Genomic DNA, 22,444 nt, shown 5'->3' with positions numbered 1-22,444 from the left:
AATCCTCCTCTTGGTCAGTTATTTTTTCTACATTAGATGAGCATGAAACAAGAGAAAAATCTGCTGCCTTTCTAAAACACACCTGGTTACAATACAGCGATTTGCATTATCCTTTGTTTATTCAACATGCAATTTTGCATAAAGTCAGTATACTTACTAATATATCTCGAGAGGTTTTACATACTCTAGCTCAGCTGTATCCATTACATAATATGTAACCAAAAAGCAAAAAGAATGTCAAAAGGCCAATGTTAATCAGCCTTGCAAATATCAGTCTGCACAGGGTTAGGCAGGAGTAATAAAAAAGATAAACCTATGTCACACAACTTTTAGTTACAATTTCTGTACAAGATCCAACGCACGTTAGTTCAGAGAGCACTGTGGATTTAATTGGAAGTTCACAATCCACTTGTGACCTAGAAACCATAAAAGCCAGCGAAAAAAAACAAAATCTATACAATTGATATAAGAGGAAGAAGATGCGCAAATACAGGATATACAACACAGTCGTGGGGTAGTGTTATTAAAGAAATTAACTAGAAGTGAAATATCGCGTCTCTTCAAAAGTGTTCCTTTCTTCATTATAGGAGTGCCAGCAGTCTCTCAATGATTTTATAGTATCTTGGGAGTAAAACCAACAACAGTTGCTACATTATCAGATATCAGACCCTTCTAACAAAAACAAATATTCCTACCGGCAGATTCCTCACCTCTTGAATTCCCCCGAATGATATGGCAACATTTTAGCAAATGCCCCTGCATTCGGATAGGTGGCACCATCTGTCACCATGGCAGCTTCACCCTGCCCCAAAAGGGGGGCGTGTGAACTATTTACAGGTGCCATTCAGGCACATGGGCATCGGTTTATAATAAAGCATTCTGCACCCTTAGATGCAGAGCAGCAATGACATTAGAATTGTGACTGTGTGTAGTATCCAATATGCAACTTTAGTTCCACTGAAAGGCCCTGCTCTATAGAATGGGGGCATGGATAGCAATGTGTGGTTAGAGTATTCACCAGAAAAAGCCTTCGAGTAAGCAGATAAACGTATTCACCAGAGAACAGGTTATCTGTAGAAGCCTCATTTTTTGAATAAATACCCAAGCAGTATGCTTCAAGGCTGAGGGGACAGAAAATGGACACCTGGAAGTCCTGCAGGAGAGGGCAAATTGACCCTACGTGCAGACCTGTGTCTGGATGCAGTAGTGCCCGTTGATTGTGTGGATGGATGCCCACTTAGCAGCCTGCCAGACGCCCATCGCTGAAACATCCCCAGCTAAAGTCAGTGGCAGTCTCACCTCTGGTCAAATTACCCCCAAAAGGTACTTACAAGGTTTCTTCTAAGCAAAGGCACAGCTCTTGTTTTTTACAAAGATCCATATGAAGAAGATTCTTTCCTTTTCAACACTGGTGAATCTTACAAAAAGTTGACTGTAACCCAAAAAGTGCTTCCTTGGAATATAATAGATATAAACCTCATCCCCCTCCTTAAAAGGGGTGTGGTGGAGAGAAGAATGTGGGAAGCATGAAGGTATGCCCCACACGGAACGGCAAAAATACCCGACAGAAAAGGACACCATAGCCCAAAGCACCAGCTTGTATGAAATGGTATCTATGGTGGTTCACTAATTTGTCATGCAGACGTTATAGTGATGAGGAGGTCAGTCTTCAGTGTCAGAAGCCTCAAAGAGCAGCTTCACTTAGGCTAAAAGGGTGAGCATATTTAGACAAGGTACCAATGTGTTAAAACAATAAGGTGCAGAAAATATATACACATTTAAAACTCCCAAAAACACACTACAACTGGTGACAAAGCAGAAGTGCTGGTCAGGCATGTGAAGAAATGCCAAAAGGGCAGACATAAACCTTTAACATTGCCAACAAGACATTGCCTAGCCAAGGACTGGATAAACAGAAATACATTAGAAAGCTTAGCCTGTGCAGATTAACCACCAGTCCCTGCCCTAGGCCACAAACTTTGCTCAAGACCCAGATTAATTCAACTTCATGGAAAAATGGTGAGGAGCAAGAAGACACCCACTACTTTCTCAGATCAAACTTGCTCGACTCAATCCACATACACACACAGGTTGTGGACGTTTGGTGCAGAATCTCAACAGTGTTCCTGGTGCACCCGTGCTATACCACCACCATGCTCATTAGAGCACCAAAAGGACTAAACAAAGTTTCTTTAGTTCAAAGGCCATGTTGCAAGATTACTGTGGGCAAATTAGCTTTCGTTTGCACAGCTGATAATTGCAGTTTCAACACCTCTGTTGCCCTATGGGCCACTTAAAAAGGAGATTATCTTCTCACGGGGGTGCAGTAATGGCAAGTCCAATTTGGTCTCTGATGGGTTAAACAGCACTACAAGAGCATTTAATGTATTAATACAACCAGCATCAGTGTAAGGGGCAATAAATTGAACCCTCACCTTCGTTATGTGGAACATTTTGAACGACCTGTACTAGATCAGTCTGATCAAGGTCTCAAAATGCATAAATAATTCATGGCATGGGCACTGCCAGAGAATACTCCCACACCTAGGTCTATGACTTGGTGATCTCATAACGAGACGCTGGTCAAAGTCTAACTGATCTCTGCTCCAGATCTGATGCTACCCAAAACTAGCATGGCTGAACAAAGGAATGGGGTGCTGCCCAGTGCTGGCAGGTGGAGAATTAACGAGAGTCGGCAGCACCAGGGAAATCCCTGGCAGTGGAAATCCAGCTAGGCCCCAACGTCACACCAAGGCTAACGTCCCAAAGAGCTGCAGCATTGCCTCTTTGAAAGCTACTACCGGCTGCGGAACTAAAGATTGCCCAAGAAATGGGGGCACATTAGCTCCAACCGTGGAACGGGATTGCAGTTAGATGAATGGTGTGAAGCTGGGCTTCTTCAGTCTCAACTGCACAATCTCTCGACAGCAGAAGCAACAGAAAGAAGACTGAAATCTGAGCCTCTTGTGCAGATTTCTCCTTGCCCATCACCAGAGGATAGATCTGAACAAGGACTTTGAGAGTGAACAGGACTGAGCTGGAGCACGACCGGTTCTAGGAAGCTTGTTTCCGGTCCAGGGAAGGCATGGCTTGGCAGTTCGGGCTGGACTGTTCCCATGAGGCACAGGGTCAGACTGATTTGCATATGGCCATGTCTGAACTGGGGTGGCAGAGTGAGCTAAAGAACGGTGATGGATGAAACCCAGATCTGTTGACTGGGTGCGAGTGTTTGATTGGTTCTGATGCTCCGTACATCACCACTCCCTTTTGTACCGCCTGGAGCACGACCGATCCAGTTTCTTGTGCTATCCAATGAACAACTTCACCTCTAAAGTGCATTCGTCGCACAACTTTGAAACATGCTTGTTTCATAAGACACTAAAGCCAGACCTCGTGCAGCCCAAATGTCTGCTTCTTGCAGGAGTGGTAAACCTTGAGGCCTTCAGAGGGTACAGGTCCCAGTCCTTGATCCATGAAAAACCGTTTGATGGAATTTGTAGTTAGAAGTATCCATTAGAAAGAAACGATGAAATGGTTTGAGAATAATGCACAAGCCTCTTGATAAGTTAGGCAAAGCAACAAGGTGAACGTTTCTCATACTTGGAAGGAACAAAAGAGCTGACTATAGCCCCCTAGTTAAACTAGAGTTTCAAATGGAACGCTATTACTTTCAATAGTCAATTTAAGCTACTTAAACAGCAGTTGTGAATAGACCCATTAAGCCTTAATTGTAAAAGTGGATTTTGTTTTTTGATTTTATAGAGTGCTCCAACGCCAACCTAGACCGCCTGAATTTCACCCATCAATAACCCCTATAAATGGATTGGAGCTGAATCCCATTGTAGCGAGTAGAGAATTACTAAAAATATACACGCACCAGCGCTGCGATTTGGTCACAGCTTCAATAAGAGCATCAAACTCAAGTTATCGGTTCGCATTTGGTTCCTTAGAGTCAAGAGTGAGGTAGTATTCGCAAAGCCCTCAACCAAAAATTGAATGACCATAAATTCTTATTACTAAACTCACATTAACTACAGACAAGATCAAGTATCCCACAACTCATTACCATGAAATTTAGGGGGGGCTCTCTTCAGCGTATGCACACACAAAAAAAAAATTCTGTGCTTTCATTAAGTGAGAAGTTCAGAATCAGAGAAATCAAAAAAGGGCCCGTAGAACAAACATTTTCTAAGTGAGTTTAGATTTAGCATAAGCTAGGGAGGCCACTGGATAGGAAGGAAGTTAACTTTGTGATAGTCTCTCTACCACCATGTCTGAGAAGTGGCATACAATCAACTTTATCAAATGACTTCGCTAAAACAGGAAGATAGATATGGGCACAGTTAATACCATTCGCTACGTGGTGGTTCTCATCTGTAAGTGTAGCTGCACTAAATTGGTCCCATAACTGGCCTGAATTCTGTGTGTTCAGAGCACTATTTTTAGTGCAATCATCTCAATTTGAGCGTAAAGGTTAAGTAAACAGTCTGAGCCATGATACAACAATAGGCTCTCCCCACACACTATTTACGAGCCATAAAGAGAATATTTGTCTTGAAGCCTGGTGATGGGCAAATAATGTCACTCCATGTAATCCCTTAAGTAACCATCTGTTTTTCTTGGAATTGAAGCTCCTAGGAGGGCCCCAGCCACTTTACCATAACATCAATATTGCACCTCACTACTTTAATGAGAAGTACTCGTGTGCAAGATCACGTCCAGTTGTTAGGGGCCACAAAGGTTGCAGGAGGTGGCATGGCACGAATCCACATGGTAGAAGTACACTGTGGGGTACTGAGTACCCTCAGGTCTCTAAAGACTGATGCACAGGACTGCAGTCCTTCACTTACCAGCCTAGCATTCGAGAGCAGGGCCACAGATAAGTCAGATGCTCGCATCACGAAGCTGAACAAAGGGAATGTGGTCTGGAATTTTGCCATGAGTGGCTCATGGGGCACAAAGTCGTATTTAAAAAAAATAAAAAATACACCCCCCACTAACAAATACAAGTAACCCTATCCACATATTGGCCTTCTTGGACCACCTATCTACACGATGCAGCTAGAGCCCCTCTGCTTTAGTCCACATTAACTGCAGGTGTTCGTGCATGCACTACCCACTCACATGCTAAGATGCCCAATACGATTCAAAGGTCCGAGTTCAGGAGTAGAAGTTCAGGGGTCCCTTAGAAGGGGAAATGATGCTGGCTCCATGTTAAGTGTCAATGTTCGAGAATAAAATTTTGGGTGGTTGTATGTTAGTTCCCAGACACGTCACAGAGCAGGGTGCAGACATCCGGGACCATCCTCTCCAAGTCCAGTTTTAGTCCAGACACCTGGTTTGATGTCAAGTGTAATCAAGTGCAGCAACTTCAGGGATCTTGCGCAATTACAATGTGAATGTTTGTGTCTATGATTGAGTGTCAATGAATTATGAAACAGGACCTGGTCTTTGTGGTAAAGGTGCATCTGCTCCTCATCCCCCCAGTACAATGCTACCACCGGCGAGCAGCCCAGGATGTTTGAGCAATGGCACCTTCTATTCACGGGGTAGTGGCAGTGCAATATTACATACAGCATTTAAAGTGGGCCAACACAAGCCAGCGAGACTGTGGTAAAGACTCACCTGTTACAAACACTTGTGATTGAGCTGTGGCTCAGGCCTTAATTTGTTGCAGTTAGGCTAATAGATAAGTAGGACAGTACCAGAGTGTCACCTGGTTTGATAAAGTACGCCTGAGGGAGAAGGTTAAGACCAATGAAAAACTAACGTTCTAAAAGTAAAAAAAAAAAATTATAAAGAGTCAAAAGAATGCCCCCCCCCCCCCCCCACAAACCCTTGTCTACAGTAAAAATTAAGTGTGGTTGCAGAAAACGTTAAAGCCATTGCAAAGTCTTAGCACCTTTATTATCTTCCGAAAACCATTTAATTTGCACCTCCAAAATTATTCGGTGTGCACGATCTATGCCCTGGACTCTTAGTGGCAAAAGGCTGAGTGGGGCTAAGTAACTGCCTACCCAATAATTCTATTGCAGCTGTAATGGGAACCATGGGGGAGCCAATCAGGAATACTCTAACAAGTCTGGAATCATCTCCACACCCTGGTTATCCCAACCCACCTGCAATTCAGAAAGTACTTGAAAACAAATCTTTGCATAGATCACCACACCTTCATACAAAGGCCATAATCCACAAATTGCCTGCCATTGCAACTAGCACTGAATGGTAACCATCGAGCCCGCCCACGTGAAGCGTAGGGTTTCTTTGTACGTGAGCTCACACTTTCCAAATAAAAATGCATGCATATACAAACATTTCACGAAAACGTTACACTACATTATTTGCACACATCTTAATTGCCTTTCAAAGTGACTAAGTATTAGTTGTACACTTGGCTATCAACTAGGAAATGTTGTGAGTACTGAAACCGACAAAAGTGAAAAGGTCTGTGTATCAAATGTTATTTCAGTATCAATAGATAAAAGTTACTAAAATGATTGAGGGCGGGGATGTACCATTGAATAAATGAACCGTGCAATAGCAGCTCTGCACACACTATCATTCACTTGCTCGTTCACAGTTTAAGTTAAATAAAGTTTCCGGTGAACAGAGCATGTGTGGAAACGGAATGAACAACATATTCAAAGATTACATGGCTACCTTTAAGTAAGAAAGATAACTTAACAGTTGGATCACGCATCTGCTTTGAATTCGAAGCACTTACTGCAACAAAATGCAGCAACGTCTGATCCCACCCTTCCCTAAGGCACAGGCGAAAAGTACGCGGATAAAACTGCCTACCTAGCACAGGCTTTTCAACCAGTGAAGAGTTAAACCATAAACTCCGAGTGCTGAAAGCGCCATCTTGTTGCAGTTGTTGGGCCCAGTCACAAGCAAATCCATAAACTGAAAGCCAAAGGGTGGGAGGGGAGGGTTCCGGTCCGTGTTACCACTGGCAGGTACAAATAAATAAGCAAGAGAGTTTTTTCTAGTGACCGACTTGTTCTGCAAGACACTTCATCGGCGTCTATTGCAAGAAAGCATTTATTTCTCTTGGCAAAGACTAGTTAGGCTAGGAGCTGATGGATATGGGAGAAATGACATGCGAGACCATTAATCCCCCGCCTGGGAGGCGTTAATATAAATGACATGTTTCCATCTGGATGGAGGGTGCGACAGTGTTTGCTCTTGTAATTGGATTTCTCCTCGCCCCCACCCAGCTCAAGAGTCAGCTGTCACTAGCCTCCGCTTCCTCATTTCACGATTTCCTGTGTGTACAAAAAAAGCCCCAGAAACAGTCATCGCTTTTCTTATCAGAAAAGGCGCAATCTAAGTACACCTCATCGATCCCCATACTCCCCACACACCCCTTTTCCTAAAGACTTAATGGAAACACCAAATGACGACAGCAGCACATAGCCTGAATCAGGTCGACACCCAGCTATACATGCAATTTCTAACTGCCTGCATTTTCTGCCACTGCATCCACGCCCTTGTATTGTTTCCGCTCCCTGATCGCACTGCTCTAGCATTAGGGCTGGCAGAGAAGATCTGATCGGGCTTGGAGGAGCAGGGTGGAGATGATATTTCTGCTACACTGAACGAAAACCCACACAAAAGGCGGGGATGGAAACAAGCGGGCCCTTTCCACAAATTAGGCCGCTTTAGAACTCTCTACCCTCCTCCCTTCGAGGGCTTTATTGCCATGGAGATGCCTTAGCTGTGTAACATCCACCACTACCTCAGATATAAGAGGAACACAGACAATATAAATTATGCACAACCCTCCTGGACGCAAGCTGGCGAGCAATTCTTGGAAATCGAAAAACCAAAACCCTTTTAAAATGGCATAAAATATTAAGTGCTAAGTGCTATCAAGCCTCGAATTCAAACAATGCCCCAAAAGGCAAAACATTAAAAAAAAAAAAAAAAACACAAAGAACAGCGGCCGCTTTAATCGGTGTAATTATGGGCGTGGTATAGCCACAATTGTTTTCTGCCAGTCATCTTCTAAAACACACAATTGTTTTCACTAGCTTCTCTTCTGTCAATTCTAACATCTCTTCCTTGTTACGCTGACAACAGTCAAAATGTGAAGTGTCTTCATAAAGAGAGATGGCAAGGAAGTGTACTATTAGGTGTACTACTGGGAGGGTGGTGTCTGCTGTGCAACGATTCCAAGGGCATATCCCACAAATACCAGGATTACAAGCTTTGGCCACTAACTCAGGATATAAGAATACTATCCTGTAGAGAGGGCACAAAATATCCAAGAGTAAACAGAGGCACGTTTCACGTTTGTTAGCGTTCATTTTCTTATAGGAGCACAGCATATGATTGGTATGCCAAAGGGCGATTGCTATTCCAGGTTGGATGTTTTTAAGTGAACCCATGCGGCGTTAAATAGAATTTGACGCACATAAATATATATATATATATATATATATATATATATATATATATATATATATATATACACACACACACACACACACATATATACACACACTTCAATGTGCGAACAAAAAGAATTTCAGTCCGGTTTAGCGGCAAGAACAAACGGTACACAAGTTCTGTTCACGTGCTGCACGGAAAGTTTAAGTCTACGCAGAAGCTGAAAAATCAGATCTATTCTCATCGTACAGTCAACACCCCAACTTATCGATTATGCCTGATCATTTGTCTGTGTCATACGCGCAGACCTTTCAGATACTTTGTGAGCTGTGCAATTTGCATTACTTTGAAGCAACACACCTATATGAGCTGTTGGCAGCCGTTTATATAGTGCCGAGTAGTAGAGTCAATCTGCAGTAAGTACAATGACTTCCCATTGGCTAACTGTCAGTTGATATAGGAGTATCAGTGGCAAAAAAGGGTTTGTACTTTAACATAAACATAACCCCGCTGTTCCAGGAAACACTGTTCGCGGGAACTGAGATTCTAAAAGCCTATTGGTTAGTGCGTGAACGGCGTTCTGGTTTTAGCGGGTGGGGTCCCGTCGCTTGGAAAGTGATCAAATGAAGGGGGTGATTGGATAGTCGTATGAAGCGTGACCCGAGCACCCTGGGCGACCAGATGAAAAGGCTCTTGAAAGAAAGTAAAACAATTATTGATCAGGACTGGAGGGGCCACTGAGGGTATTAAGGTCAGTAACAGCCACTAAGGAAGAGAAAATAAGGGGGTGAGGCTTGTGTTAGGCTGTCATAGGAATAGGGTAGTCGAATCACTGGAGGAAATGTACAGGGGTGTGAGAAGTTGGTAACTGGATAGAGAATAATAAGGGTGTGTAATGTAAGAGGATAGGACGAAGAGGAGTGGGTCGTTGGGTCAGCTCGTGTAAAGGGCGAGGGGTCCTTTCAGGTTGTCCGGGAGAGGTAGTCCTGTACACCTAAGCATCAGGTAGCAGTATTAAAAGGGTGGCATAAACTGCTCTCTGAGCAGCTGCTGGAGTACAAAGGGCATGGGGGCGGCGGGGCGTGAAGATATGTACACAGAAGGTGGTCAAAAGGATTTAAAAACGGAAATGGGCACTCAGAAAAAAGGGGACAAAACCTGGAGGGGCATATGGAAGAAGGATATGTGGCATTACAAGATTTCAAGGAATACCATATTTAGACGGTTTGTAGAAACCTCTTCTTCAGTCCCCGCAAAACCTCAGCAATGCTCCTAATTACCTGCCGGGCTCCCCGCTTCTCCCGCCTGCTCATGTGGGTCCGGGCCCCAGGCTGTTATCCGCGGGTTGGGCTCTCGCTGCTGACGGTATCCTGTTGGTTGTGGAAGGAGCTCGGTCCGTCCTTTGAAGGTGGGCTTCGGTCTTCAGGAATAATGGAAAACAGCGACGTACTGTCCTCAAACTGGGGCGGTATCGGTTCTCACCGGGAACAGGGAAGCTTCCGGTCCTCAAAGGGGGGGGGGGCGTGGGCGACCTCCGGTCCTCAAACCTTTCCTTCCCCTCAGCGCGCGCGTTCCGCAAAAGCCTCACCTCCTTACAGCTGCCAGGACCTACGTACAAATAACGCCCCTCCGCCTCTCAAAAAAAGCCCGAAACAAGTCCGACCCCCACAAAGACAGCAACTGGCTTCAAATCACGACTTGTGAAGCCTACAAACTAAAGTTAATTTTTATGTAACGTTCGTCGCTAACAAATGTTCTGCATGCATCTCTGTGTAGTTTTATGTATGCAGTGTGCGTGAAACTAAATAAGATTTTATTGCAAAAAGAAAATGATGCAAAGCTGATCGGCTTATTGAATGTGTTCGACAGCGTACCAGATATGTAGACTGTGCACCACGTACGTTCTGAAGCAAGCTTGAGGCATGCGTTGGTGCAGAAATCCATGTCAAATTCTAACTTGGAAATGCGAAATTTTAGCTCCATCCTTACTCCTCTCAGAAGCGCAATATAATATGCTCTTAACCCTCTTTGTATTGTATTTCTTAACTTTATTGGAGCAATGTAATTCCTGCTCCACCCTTACACGTTATATATATATATCACCTACTGGCGGTCGCCAGTAGGTAGTTATAGTTAGGACCCTGTTTCCATAGGAAAACCGCAACATTCTATTTGGAATAACTTTGGCGCCGGTCGACGAATCCTCGCGAAATTTTCAAAACTAATGGGGCGCTACGCTCCGCTCCTACCCTGAAAGTCTCGGGGGGATTCGTCAAGCGGGGGCTGAGAAAAAAGGGGGGTCCCAAAACGCGTTTTTCCCATGCATTTTTCCATAGGACCTTTAGACACAGCTACAGCCCGAACGGCTGAACAGAGTTACTTGAAATTTGGCAGAGAGGTAGTCCTCAGGTCAAGGAAGTGCCTTTTGTAGGTCTGGTGTAAATCTGTTCAGTAGTTCCTGAGAAAATAGCATTTAAATCAATATATATATCTGTGGCAGCTTACGGTGCGCCTACGGTAAGCTTACCGTACGCGTACGGTGCCGTGCGCGAGCGCGAATCTGATTGGCTCTTAGATCTTAGTAAACATTCGAATCGGTCGAAACCAGGAAGTGGCGGCCGCCATTTTCTCTCTCGCACTCTGAGGGGGGGTTAAAAAACAAAGGCCAAAAACATGTAAAGGGGCTGTTTAGACAGCTCCTAAGCACCTAGCCATGTTGAGGGAGTCCTCAAAGATCCCCCAAGGCCAAAAACCGAATTTTAATTTTTTCGATAATTTCGCCGATTACGCTTACCGTACGCGTACGGTAAAAATTAATAAAAAAAAAAAAATATCCATACTCTCCCCACCCCATGTGCAAATGGTGCCCGAAGGGCACCATTTGTGCATGTCATAGTACGGTTGTTAAAAATTAAAATATTACCTTTCACAACGAAGCGCATCATATGTCCTCCATGTGCGCACGGTGCGCGAAGCGCATTGTGCGTACATGGCCCATCTAGCGTAACGTGGGCACGCGGTGCGCGTAGCGCACCGCGTGCCCACCGTGCGTGCACGGCACTAACTGCGTAAAGTGGGCGCGGGTGCGCAAAGCGCACCGCATGCTCACTGTGCGCGCACGGTGCGCGAAGCGCACCGTGTGCGCACGGAACGAACTGCGTTAAGTGGGCGCGCACGCCACGAATGGCGTAAAGTAACTTAGCATTTAAAAAACCGTACAAATTCACTGAAAAAACCATAGGTTTCACACACGTTATACTTAGGAATTAGCATTTAAAAAACCTTGCAAATTCAGTGAAAAAAACATAGGTTTCACACATGTTATAGTTAGCTGGAAATTTTACTGATAAAAAACCAATGAAATTCCCCCGTTATAGTTAGTGCAGGCAACTATAACTCACGCGACCGCAATCTTCTGCTGATGCTAATACTGTATTTAGACACTTATTTGCCCATGTCTTCTTCCATTAAATTTTAGCTATACATATATTACAAATATTTTTTTTTCATAAAGACACATATGTCATCAGCAGAGGATTGCGCTCGCGTGAGTTATAGTTGCCTGCACTAACTATAACGGGGGAATTTCATTGGTTTTTTATCAGTAAAATTTCCAGCAGGCAACTATAACTCACGCGACCGCAATCCTCTGCTGATGACATATGTGTCTTTATGAAAAAAAAATATTTGTAATATATGTATAGCTAAAATTTAATGGAAGAAGACATGGGCAAATAATTGTCTAAATACAGTATTAGCATCAGCAGAGGATTGCGGTCGCGTGAGTTATAGTTGCCTGCACTAACTATAACGGGGGAATTTCATTGGTTTTTTATCAGTAAAATGTCCAGCTAACTATAACATGTGTGAAACCTATGGTTTTTTCAGTGAATTTGCAAGGTTTTTTAAATGCTAATTCCTAACTATAACGTGTGTGAAACCTATGGTTTTTTCAGTGAATATATATATACATATTATCTACTGGCGGTCGCCAGTAGATAGTTATAGTTAGGACCGAGTTTCCATAGGAAATCTGAAAATTCTATTTTGAATAACTTTGGCGTCGGTTGACGAATCCTCGCGAAATTTTCAAAACTAATGGGGCGCTCCGTTCAGCTCCTACCCTGAAAGTCTCGGGGTGATTCGTCAAGGGGGGGCCGAGAAAAAAGGGGGGTCCCAAAACGTGTTTTCCCCATGCATTTTTCCATAGGACCTTTAGTCGAAGGTACAGCCCGAACGGCTGAACAGAATTACTTGAAATTTGGCAGAGAGGTAGTCCTCAGGTCAGGGAAGTGCCTTTTGCAGGTCTGGTGTCAATCTGTTCAGTAGTTCCTGAGAAAATAGCATTTAAAAGCATATAAATATCTATAAGCGCGCACCGTGCGCGCACCGTGCGAGCACCCTAACGTGCGCGAGCGTAATTCTGATTGGTGGTTACATGTTAGTCAACGTTCGAATCAGTTGAAATCAGGAAGTGTCGGCCGCCATTTTGTTTGTTTTCAGTGCGAGAGTGAAAAAGGAAGGTGGCGAACGTGAAAAGGGGGCAGGGTAGAGAGTTCCTGACCCCCTAGCCTTTGTCAGGGGGTCCCTGAAGGACCCCGAAGGCAGATATATATATATTTTTTTAAATCGCGGGGGTGCGCGCACCGTGCACGCACCGTGAAAAACCAAAAAAATTAAAATACATTTTTTATACGTAGTTTATTGTAAAATAAATATATAAAAAAATAATAATACATAAATAAATTAGCATTTAAAAAACCGTACAAATTCACTGAAAAAACCATAGGTTTCACACACGTTATAGTTAGGAATTAGCATTTAAAAAACCTTGCAAATTCAGTTAAAAAACCATAGGTTTCACACATGTTATAGTTAGGTGGATATTTCACTCGTAAAAAACCAATGAAATTCCCCCGTTATAGTTAGTTCAGATAACTATAACTCGCGCGACCGCCACTCTATCACAAGGATGATGTCATCAGTGATGTCATAAGTGATGCCACTGACCATGTCATGAGTGATGTAATATGTGACGTCATGAGCAGTGGATTGCGGGCGCGCGAGTTATAGTTATCTGAACTAACTATAACGGGGGAATTTCATTGTTTTTTTACGAGTGAAATATCCACCTAACTATAACATGTGTGAAACCTATGATTTTTAAGTGAAAATATATATATATATATATATATATATATATATATATATTCACTGAAAAAACCATAGGTTTCACACATGTTATAGTTAGCTGGACATTTTACTGATAAAAAACCAATGAAATTCCCCCGTTATAGTTAGTGCAGGCAACTATAACTCACGCGACCGCAATCCTCTGCTGATGCTAATACTGTATTTAGACAATTATTTGCCCATGTCTTCTTCCATAAAATTTTAGCTATACATATATTACAAATATTTTTTTTTCATAAAGACACATATGTCATCAGCAGAGGATTGCGGTCGCGTGAGTTATAGTTGCCTGCTGGAAATTTTACTGATAAAAAACCAATGAAATTCCCCCGTTATAGTTAGTGCAGGCAACTATAACTCACGCGAGCGCAATCCTCTGCTGATGACATATGTGTCTTTATGAAAAAAAAATATTTGTAATATATGTATAGCTAAAATTTAATGGAAGAAGACATGGGCAAATAAGTGTCTAAATACAGTATTAGCATCAGCAGAAGATTGCGGTCGCGTGAGTTATAGTTGCCTGCACTAACTATAACGGGGGAATTTCATTGGTTTTTTATCAGTAAAATTTCCAGCTAACTATAACATGTGTGAAACCTATGTTTTTTTCACTGAATTTGCAAGGTTTTTTAAATGCTAATTCCTAAGTATAACGTGTGTGAAACCTATGGTTTTTTCAGTGAATTTGTACGGTTTTTTAAATGCTAAGTTACTTTACGCCATTCGTGGCGTGCGCGCCCACTTAACGCAGTTCGTTCCGTGCGCACACGGTGCGCTTCGCGCACCGTGCGCGCACAGTGAGCATGCGGTGCGCTTTGCGCACCCGCGCCCACTTTACGCAGTTAGTGCCGTGCACGCACGGTGGGCACGCGGTGCGCTACGCTTACCGCGTGCCCACGTTACGCTAGATGGGCCATGTACGCACAATGCGCTTCGCGCACCGTGCGCACATGGAGGACATATGATGCGCTTCGTTGTGAAAGGTAATATTTTAATTTTTAACAACCGTACTATGACATGCACAAATGGTGCCCTTCGGGCACCATTTGCACATGGGGTGGGGAGAGTATGGATATTTTTTTTTTTTATTAATTTTTACCGTACGGTAAGCGTAATCGGCGAAATTATCGAAAAAATTAAAATTCGGTTTTTGGCCTTGGGGGATCTTTGAGGACTCCCTCAACATGGCTAGGTGCTTAGGAGCTGTCTAAACAGCCCCTTTACATGTTTTTGGCCTTTGTTTTTTAACCCCCCCTCAGAGTGCGAGAGAGAAAATGGCGGCCGCCACTTCCTGGTTTCGACCGATTCGAATGTTTACTAAGATCTAAGAGCCAATCAGATTCGCGCTCGCGCACGGCACCGTACGCGTACGGTAAGCTTACCGTAAGCGCATCGTAAGCTGCCACAGATATATATATTGATTTAAATGCTATTTTCTCAGGAACTACTGAACAGATTTACACCAGACCTACAAAAGGCACTTCCTTGACCTGAGGACTACCTCTCTGCCAAATTTCAAGTAACTCTGTTCAGCCGTTCGGGCTGTAGCTGTGTCTAAAGGTCCTATGGAAAAATGCATGGGAAAAACGCGTTTTGGGACCCCCCTTTTTTCTCAGCCCCCGCTTGACGAATCCCCCCGAGACTTTCAGGGTAGGAGCGGAGCGTAGCGCCCCATTAGTTTTGAAAATTTCGCGAGGATTCGTCGACCGGCGCCAAAGTTATTCCAAATAGAATGTTGCGGTTTTCCTATGGAAACAGGGTCCTAACTATAACTACCTACTGGCGACCGCCAGTAGGTAATATATATATATATATATATATATATATATATATATATATATATATATATATAGTTTTTTTTAACACCTTTTGCTGACTGGTACTTGTGGTGCCTGACTCTGACTGACCCTGGGCTCTGCCTAACCAGGCCCAGGGCCAGTGCTATGCTGAAAGAGACACTTAAAAATACAGTGAAAACACGTACATACACTAGGGTGCACTATGGGTTAGGGTACCCCTATGATTGGCAGGACCTCCACTATAAGGTCATAGAACATAATAGGGCAGGGGGTTAGAACTACCTTTAAGTCCCTAGTATATAATAGGGCATAGCAGTTTAGAGGCCAGCAGCCCTTTCTGCACTTGCATGTGTGCACTGCTGAAGCCTGATGTCAGATTAAAAGTAGCCCTGTGTTATGGGACTGCTTTTAAAATGCAAATTTTGCCCAAACTCGACTTTTGGGTTTGGGGCACTTACAAGTTGATAAACTACAATCTTAGGGCATATTAAGTATCCCCAGGGTTCCCGCTAGGTGTCCCAGGGGTGGGGGGTCAGGTATCTACAAGGAGAACCCTTATAAAAATGAGTTTTATATGCCCTGGTTTTAGTGAAATTGCAAATTTCACTGCCCACATTGTAGTAAAGTGCTTCCCAAAATCTGCTTTTGTGCTCGGAGCACGGTGAAGTGAGGATCTGTAATATTTTTATATAATCAGAACACCTAAAGTCTTTCCTAGGTATTCCAGGGGTAGGGGGTCCTATAGGTACAAGCAGGGTCCTTATATAGGCCCTGGTATTGGAGAAATTGGCCAGTTCATTGTTCCATTGCAGATCCACAGCCCATAGGTTAACATTGCAAGAGGCTATTAATTAATAACTGGAGAAAGGAAAGCCATACAACTAGGAATAAAGGACTCAGAAGAATGTTAATGATAAATGCAACAATATGGTATTGTTGAATTTATTCTAAAATGTACAGACAATACGTTATAAGACTTTCTTGTCTGTAAGCCTCAATTCAGCCCTCTAGTGCTCTGCCTTGATTGATCAGAGGTACGTGGATTAGCCTGGCTGTTTGAAGAGATGATAAATTACCCCTGGGGTTAGGAAGCCTTTCGGGAAGAGAGGTTGCTGGGCATAGGAATGCCAGAGCCAGGGGGAGGGGTAGTAAATAATGCTCTTCAAGAGAAGTAGGAGAAGAGCAGGAGAAATAACTTTCATTTACACCTCTCCCCCTGCCCCACAGCCGGATGGGGGGATTAAGGAGGAATTCCCAGATGTAAGTGGAGTGGACCTATGTAGATGAGGCCACCCTGTAGGCTAGTTTAGTTAGTCCTGCTCCCTCTGCTGGAAAATCAACCATGATGAATTTTGGAGCAACTGTGCTCTCTGGGAGAAAATAATGCCACATTATAGAGGATGTGGTCATACCGTGGAGCGTTGCCCTGCACCTAATTGGACAGGAGTGACTTCCTTCTTGACCCAGAGAACTTGGTATAAGTATCTGAAAGGGACAGAGCCTCTCACATGGTGCATCTTCAAATTTGGGAGAAGAAGGGTCCCTGCTGAGGAGTTTGATTTGACCCAACCAGGCCCTGGACTCTGAAGATTATGCCTGTTACACAATCTGGAATTACAGCCCTGTGGACTACCTTGCTTCAAAAGGACTAAACAGTGGACTCCCTGCAAGCTTAAGGTTAACAGATCTTACCTGGACCACCACCACCAAGAATCATCAGCCTGGAGAACTACCAGTGAATTTGTAAGGGTTTTGTCCAAGAGGATTGTGGGAACTAACGTCCCTTTCAAGGACCATCTTGGAGATTCCAGACCCTTGGAGTAAGTTTTGGACACTTTGAGACCCGTTGGGAAACTTCAGGAAGAAGTTCCAGAGGTTTGGAGAAGTTTGGAGCAACTTTGGAAAAAAGCTCCATAAGTTGGCCGACTCGCCCTGGCCAGCCAAGCCGACAACCCTCAATCATGAGTTGGCCTGCCGTCCAGGTTTCTCCCGCTGAAAAGCTCCAGGGGTCCGACTTTCAGAGATTGACAGGGCATAGGCGGAAACCCAACCTGGTGAACCCTCACCGAATCCAGCCTAGTGAAGAGCATCGAGGGACCCCACAAGAAAAAGCTCTGTAAAAGTTTCTAATTCAGAACTTAGAAAGGGTGACCGGGACCAACCACGAGAGCCAAACCACCCACCATCAACTGTGTGTCGGCCTGGATCCCTGGCTCGTCCCACTGAAAGCTTCGGAGGTTGGACTTCCATAAGTTTGACCTGGAGCTTGTCGCAAGGCAAGCCGGCGAACCCTCACCTAATCTGGACTGGCTGAGAGCTTCGAGGGACCCCTGGAAGAAAAGCTGCAGAAAAGTTTTTAGGTCAGTAGGTAAAAACTTTGACCAAGACCTACTGCAAGGAGTAGCCCCGCAGGGCTTCATCGCGGTCGGCATGAAACTTTGACCAATAGGCGCTATACGTTTCTATGTCCTATGCAGTGCTAAATCTTTAAAAAGTCATATCCCCAGTTCCCTACATTGGATTTTTTTCATTTTAAAGAGAAAAATATTTCCTATTTTTATAAATTGGTGTTGGATTTTTATTGTGTATTGTGTCTTAATTATTTACTGAATTGGTGTTTTTAAATGCTTTACATACCTGTCTTTGAAGTTAAGCTGCCCTGCTCACAGCCAAGCTACCAAGGGTTGAGCATGGGAATAATTTTCTAAGACCGGTCCTGAGCCATATATTGAGGTAGTGGCCTTATTGCCGGGGACAGATATATATTTGCCCTTACCAATAACCCACTTTCCAACATCCAGACCATGCATTTTTAAACAATACTGTCGACAAGTATGGATGACATGTGACTCCTACACCCTGTATTTTATGCAACATTTCCTATTCACAGATTAACACATCTATGATTGACTGGCTCTGTGTAGTGTGTTTGATGTAAAGTGCTGACACCATGCACTGGTATGAGTGGTGCTATATAACTAATTAAATGCATCTGAGAGAGTGGTTATGGAGACTTTAGCGGCACTATTAAAGGGTGGTAGTGAGGGAATCCGTGGCGGAGCTGGGTTGTTGAATACCAAGGCTGTCTATTTGATTTCAGCTCCTGCTTCCTTCATCCACCAACATACTCTCCCTCCACATTATCTCACTCTTGTAGGTTCTTTCTCATCTTTGCTTTCTCCCTTGTCTCTGTTTTCCATATTTCCCTTCCACCTTCTGCCCACACCCATTGATGCCTTTCTCTCTCTTGTTCGGTTTTATAGTCTGAATGTTTAAAAAATGTACCGGTCTCTAAAAAAGAATGCAGTTGGGCCTCACCTGCAGACACCAGCTTAAATTAAGCATCATTGGCTTGCAGCCCACAAAGGAAATGCCAGAGTGGCTAGTGTGGCCCTTTCTGCATTGTATATCATGCCTAAAAAGCAGATACACCCTTTTCTCTCCTTTCTGCAAGACATTAGGGCCCCAGCCTTCTCCCTTCCCCATGACGTAGCACAGAAACATTGTTTATGACCAAAAATAAGGGCCACATGGTCAACCTCATCTCAACGTCCCTGCCCCCTTTCTACCCAAAACAGTCTCCCAAGTTAACTGTTCTTACTCAGCACAATTGACTCTGGCGTTAATCCGAGTCCATTTTAATGTATCTTTTCCAATCCATGTCACTTCTGCTGGGGTACTTACATTACTATTTCCATCAGAGTGAATATTGCTTCAGAGCATCACCAGTGTAGGAGAGTAGGACCTGCACTTATGTTGCCCCCACTTTCGTTCTGATGTATACACTGGTTTCTGGCTATTGTCTGGCTGGGTCCCTGCTAATCAGGGCCCCAGTCTCTCTGTTCTCTCTAAACAACTTTGAGTGCATACTAGATGCACTAGTGATTGAATACTGTGGTACCTTATGAGCCCCTAGTATATGGTACCCTAGGTACCAAGGGCATAGGTACTTCACAGGCCTACCAGGGGCTGAAGCATGTATTATGCCACCCCTGGGAAGCAGACTACATCTGACACCACAGGCCTGCTACTGCAGCCTGGGTGAGGTAGTGTTATCACTCCTCACAGAGGTATAGGTTCCTATATCTCACCATGCACACACATATAAACCTATCAGTCTCCCCTAAGGCAGGCCCTATCAATCCTGAGGGCAGGGTGCTTGGTTTACAATGTGAGGGGGTGCCTCTGCCTGAGCAGGGCCCCTCTGTAGCTGGCAGGGTCTATTCCTTGTGGCTGTTTGTGGATGCGGTTAAACCATATACTCTTAAGTGCATTATAACCTCCCGGTTAATGCTAACTTTGGAATGACTGCATCAAAACATGTCGTGTTTGGTGTCAAACATCTTGGAAGCATACCCCCACACAAGTAACTGGTGTGGGAGTATGATCCCACCCTTCTAGAGGGGACGACATGTACCTACTGTTGGTAACACGGTAGAAATCTGAAAGAGCCCTGGCATCACAATATGGATGCCACCAGCACAGACACGGGGCTGCCCTCCTGCTGCTGACAGAAACTCGCAGTGGAGGAAGCCCAACAAAAGGCATCCTGTCACAGGGAGGAGTCACCACCTTCCAGACAGGATTTAGTGTATTGGGGCTGGTTGGGTGCACTTCTAGAGTGCTTTGAAGTCCTGCACTGGGGGAGCAGTAGGCTTCTCTGTGCATATGCCAGCTCAAACCGGTTCAGGGGCTACCTGTCCCTGCTCTGGTGCGAAACTGGACAAAGGGAAGTGGGTGTAACCACCCCCTACCCAGACCCTCCCTGAGGAGTGGTCATAGAGCTAGTCCCTCCCCTATCTTCACTATAAGATAGCAAACTTTTCCATTGCAAATCAGATAACCCGGGACGACACTCTACAAAGAAGAATCCTGGCCCTTCGACGTTCCACTACCTTTGGAAGACAGAAGAATCTCCCATGGAGTCAAGGAGTGACTCCCCTGCTTGGCAGGCACCAAAAACCTTAATCAACGGTTGCAAACTGTCCCGCTCCCGCCGGAGTTCGAAGTCCCTACAGCCCCGGAAGTGGATTTCCTGACTTTTCGACGGCCATTGTGAGTCCCCAGCAAAGCTGTGGCGAGTGGACCCCACGAGTGACGAGGAACAGCAATACCCGGGGACCGTGCACTATTGTTGAGTGAAACCCCTTCACGATGTTCTACGAACTTGTGCTTTGGACCACTTGTGGCCCAAGCCTCCAGCATTTTTGCAGCGAAAACCAGAGGCCTACACCATCCTGAGTGACCGTGGGCTCCTGTGAAGCATTTCCTGAAGAGGCGTCTACGCAATCCCTTGCCCGTTGGCTTGCGGGTGCCCCGAAGACTTTCTTATCAACTCAAAGGGCTCCCTTGGTTGCTCCAGGCCTGCCCTCACTTACCTTTGCTGGGAGAGTCCCTCAGACCTTGCTGGTCTGCACCATCGACTCTCTTCACTCTACACGAGACTTGCAGTTGCCAAGGCTTGTTGGCTCCAATCCGGTTGTCGACACCGCCATCAGCTGCAGACATTGGGGAGCACTCCGAATCCAGCTGCTGGTCATTGTCGATCTCTCCTGGACCTTGTGAGCGAAGAGTCAAAACACCATCGACGACCTGAAATCACCCGACATCTGTGGTCATCCATCTTCCTGGCCACCGGTCACTGGCAAGTGACTTTGAACACTGTCCCTTCAATTTTCAGGTCTTCACCATTGTGAATCCACCCTTGGATTCCACCGGACACTTCAGTCCACGCAAGCAGCAAGTCTTCTTTGGTCTCCATAGAAAACAGTGACGCGAGCCGACACCAAAAGACACCTATGCACCCGGCTTCCCTGGGTGAGGTAACTCGTGCACTCTGGTGCCCTAGTGTGTGTTGGCCCTCGAATTACTTACCTTGTAAGTGGCTTGCTTGTAGACTTCCTCGAAGTGCCCTAAAACTTTAAAAATCAAACCGCGACTTGCTCCATTATAATCAATAGGGAACCCGCGGCTGTGTTCACACACTGCACGCGTCTCCCGTGGGCCTGCTACTTACCTGCTTTCACTGCAGTGGTGAAGCCCCAGCGATTCTACAGGCCCTAGGCCGTGTGATTTTGCAAGTTGACCTTCTTATACCATTTTTATAGGATATGGTCTGGTACGTCCCTAGGGCTTCAGCCATATTCGTGCTTAACTTATTGAGAAACGTTGAATTTTGAATGTGTATCTGGCTTCTAATCTCATAAAGAGATTAGTAGAGTGTGTCTAGAAATAAATACATATATAGTTGATATATATACCTGTGTGGTGTCCTTTCATTTGGTAATTCAAGAGATTATAAGGTAAAACAAGCTGCTTTACATTCCTCTGAGACTTAGCCTGAAGGCTGCTCTCCACAGCCACCACTAGGATAACTTTCTTTAAAAGGTTGTCTTAAACCTCTCTACCATAAGAGTCGAATTAGACTGGTGCAAGGTGGACACTATTACTAGTGACCAGCATATGCCAGGCCAACTTCTCACATTGGTGGGCAGCGTGTGGGATTCCAGCTTGCCATTGTTTTGCCAGAAAATCTCTATTTGAATTACTAACTGAAAACCACTAAAGGTACTCAAGGTACATATAAAGTCAAGCTTAGTATAAATAAGTTCTACTGAATTTAGAGCTGTTTTTGAAGGGATAGCACACCCTTGCTACAGCTCAAGCTAGGTTCAGTAGGCCACAAACTAGTGTAGGTAGTACAACACTGCACAACACTAGAATGTCCTTACAAGGTGGAGCCAGTGGGTCCACCCAGCCTCAGTACAAGGACATGGCCTACTTTGACTTGAAGGCCATGTGTGTTGCAAGACACCTGAAGCAAGGACAGAGTCCCTCCACACAACACCTGATAAATCTACTAGTAGCAGATGATCTTAGACTGGCTCTAGAAGCTGGTGGATCGGGATCAGGGGGTGGGTCAGCCATAGTCTCTGGGTCTGATGATGAAAATCAAGATGACCTGGAGTCTGTGATTGAAGGGTCAGGCCCAGAAGAGCCTGAAAAGGACAGAGGAATTCTCCCTAAGAGAGCTGACAGAGTGGAAGAGAGGCCTA

At 44.6% G+C, this 22,444-nt stretch overlaps 1 protein-coding gene across 1 annotated transcript in view; it reads right to left on the bottom strand.

Annotated features, from left to right (window-relative positions):
- GNB1 (G protein subunit beta 1) overlaps positions 1-10,021 on the bottom strand; it is a 319,936-nt gene extending 309,915 nt beyond the window's left edge. The window contains exon 1 of the mRNA XM_085609355.1: positions 9,675-10,021. The gene's annotated coding sequence lies outside the window, so the exon portion shown is untranslated. The remainder of the gene's footprint in view (positions 1-9,674) is intronic.
- Between the last annotated feature and the right edge of the window lie 12,423 nt (positions 10,022-22,444).

Source organism: Triturus cristatus, chromosome 1_2 (assembly GCF_964204655.1).
Source record: "Triturus cristatus chromosome 1_2, aTriCri1.1, whole genome shotgun sequence".
Classification (NCBI taxonomy): Eukaryota; Metazoa; Chordata; class Amphibia; order Caudata; family Salamandridae; genus Triturus; species Triturus cristatus.
The sequence above is the reverse complement of the archived record's forward strand: the minus strand, read 5'-3'. Positions and strand labels throughout refer to the sequence as shown.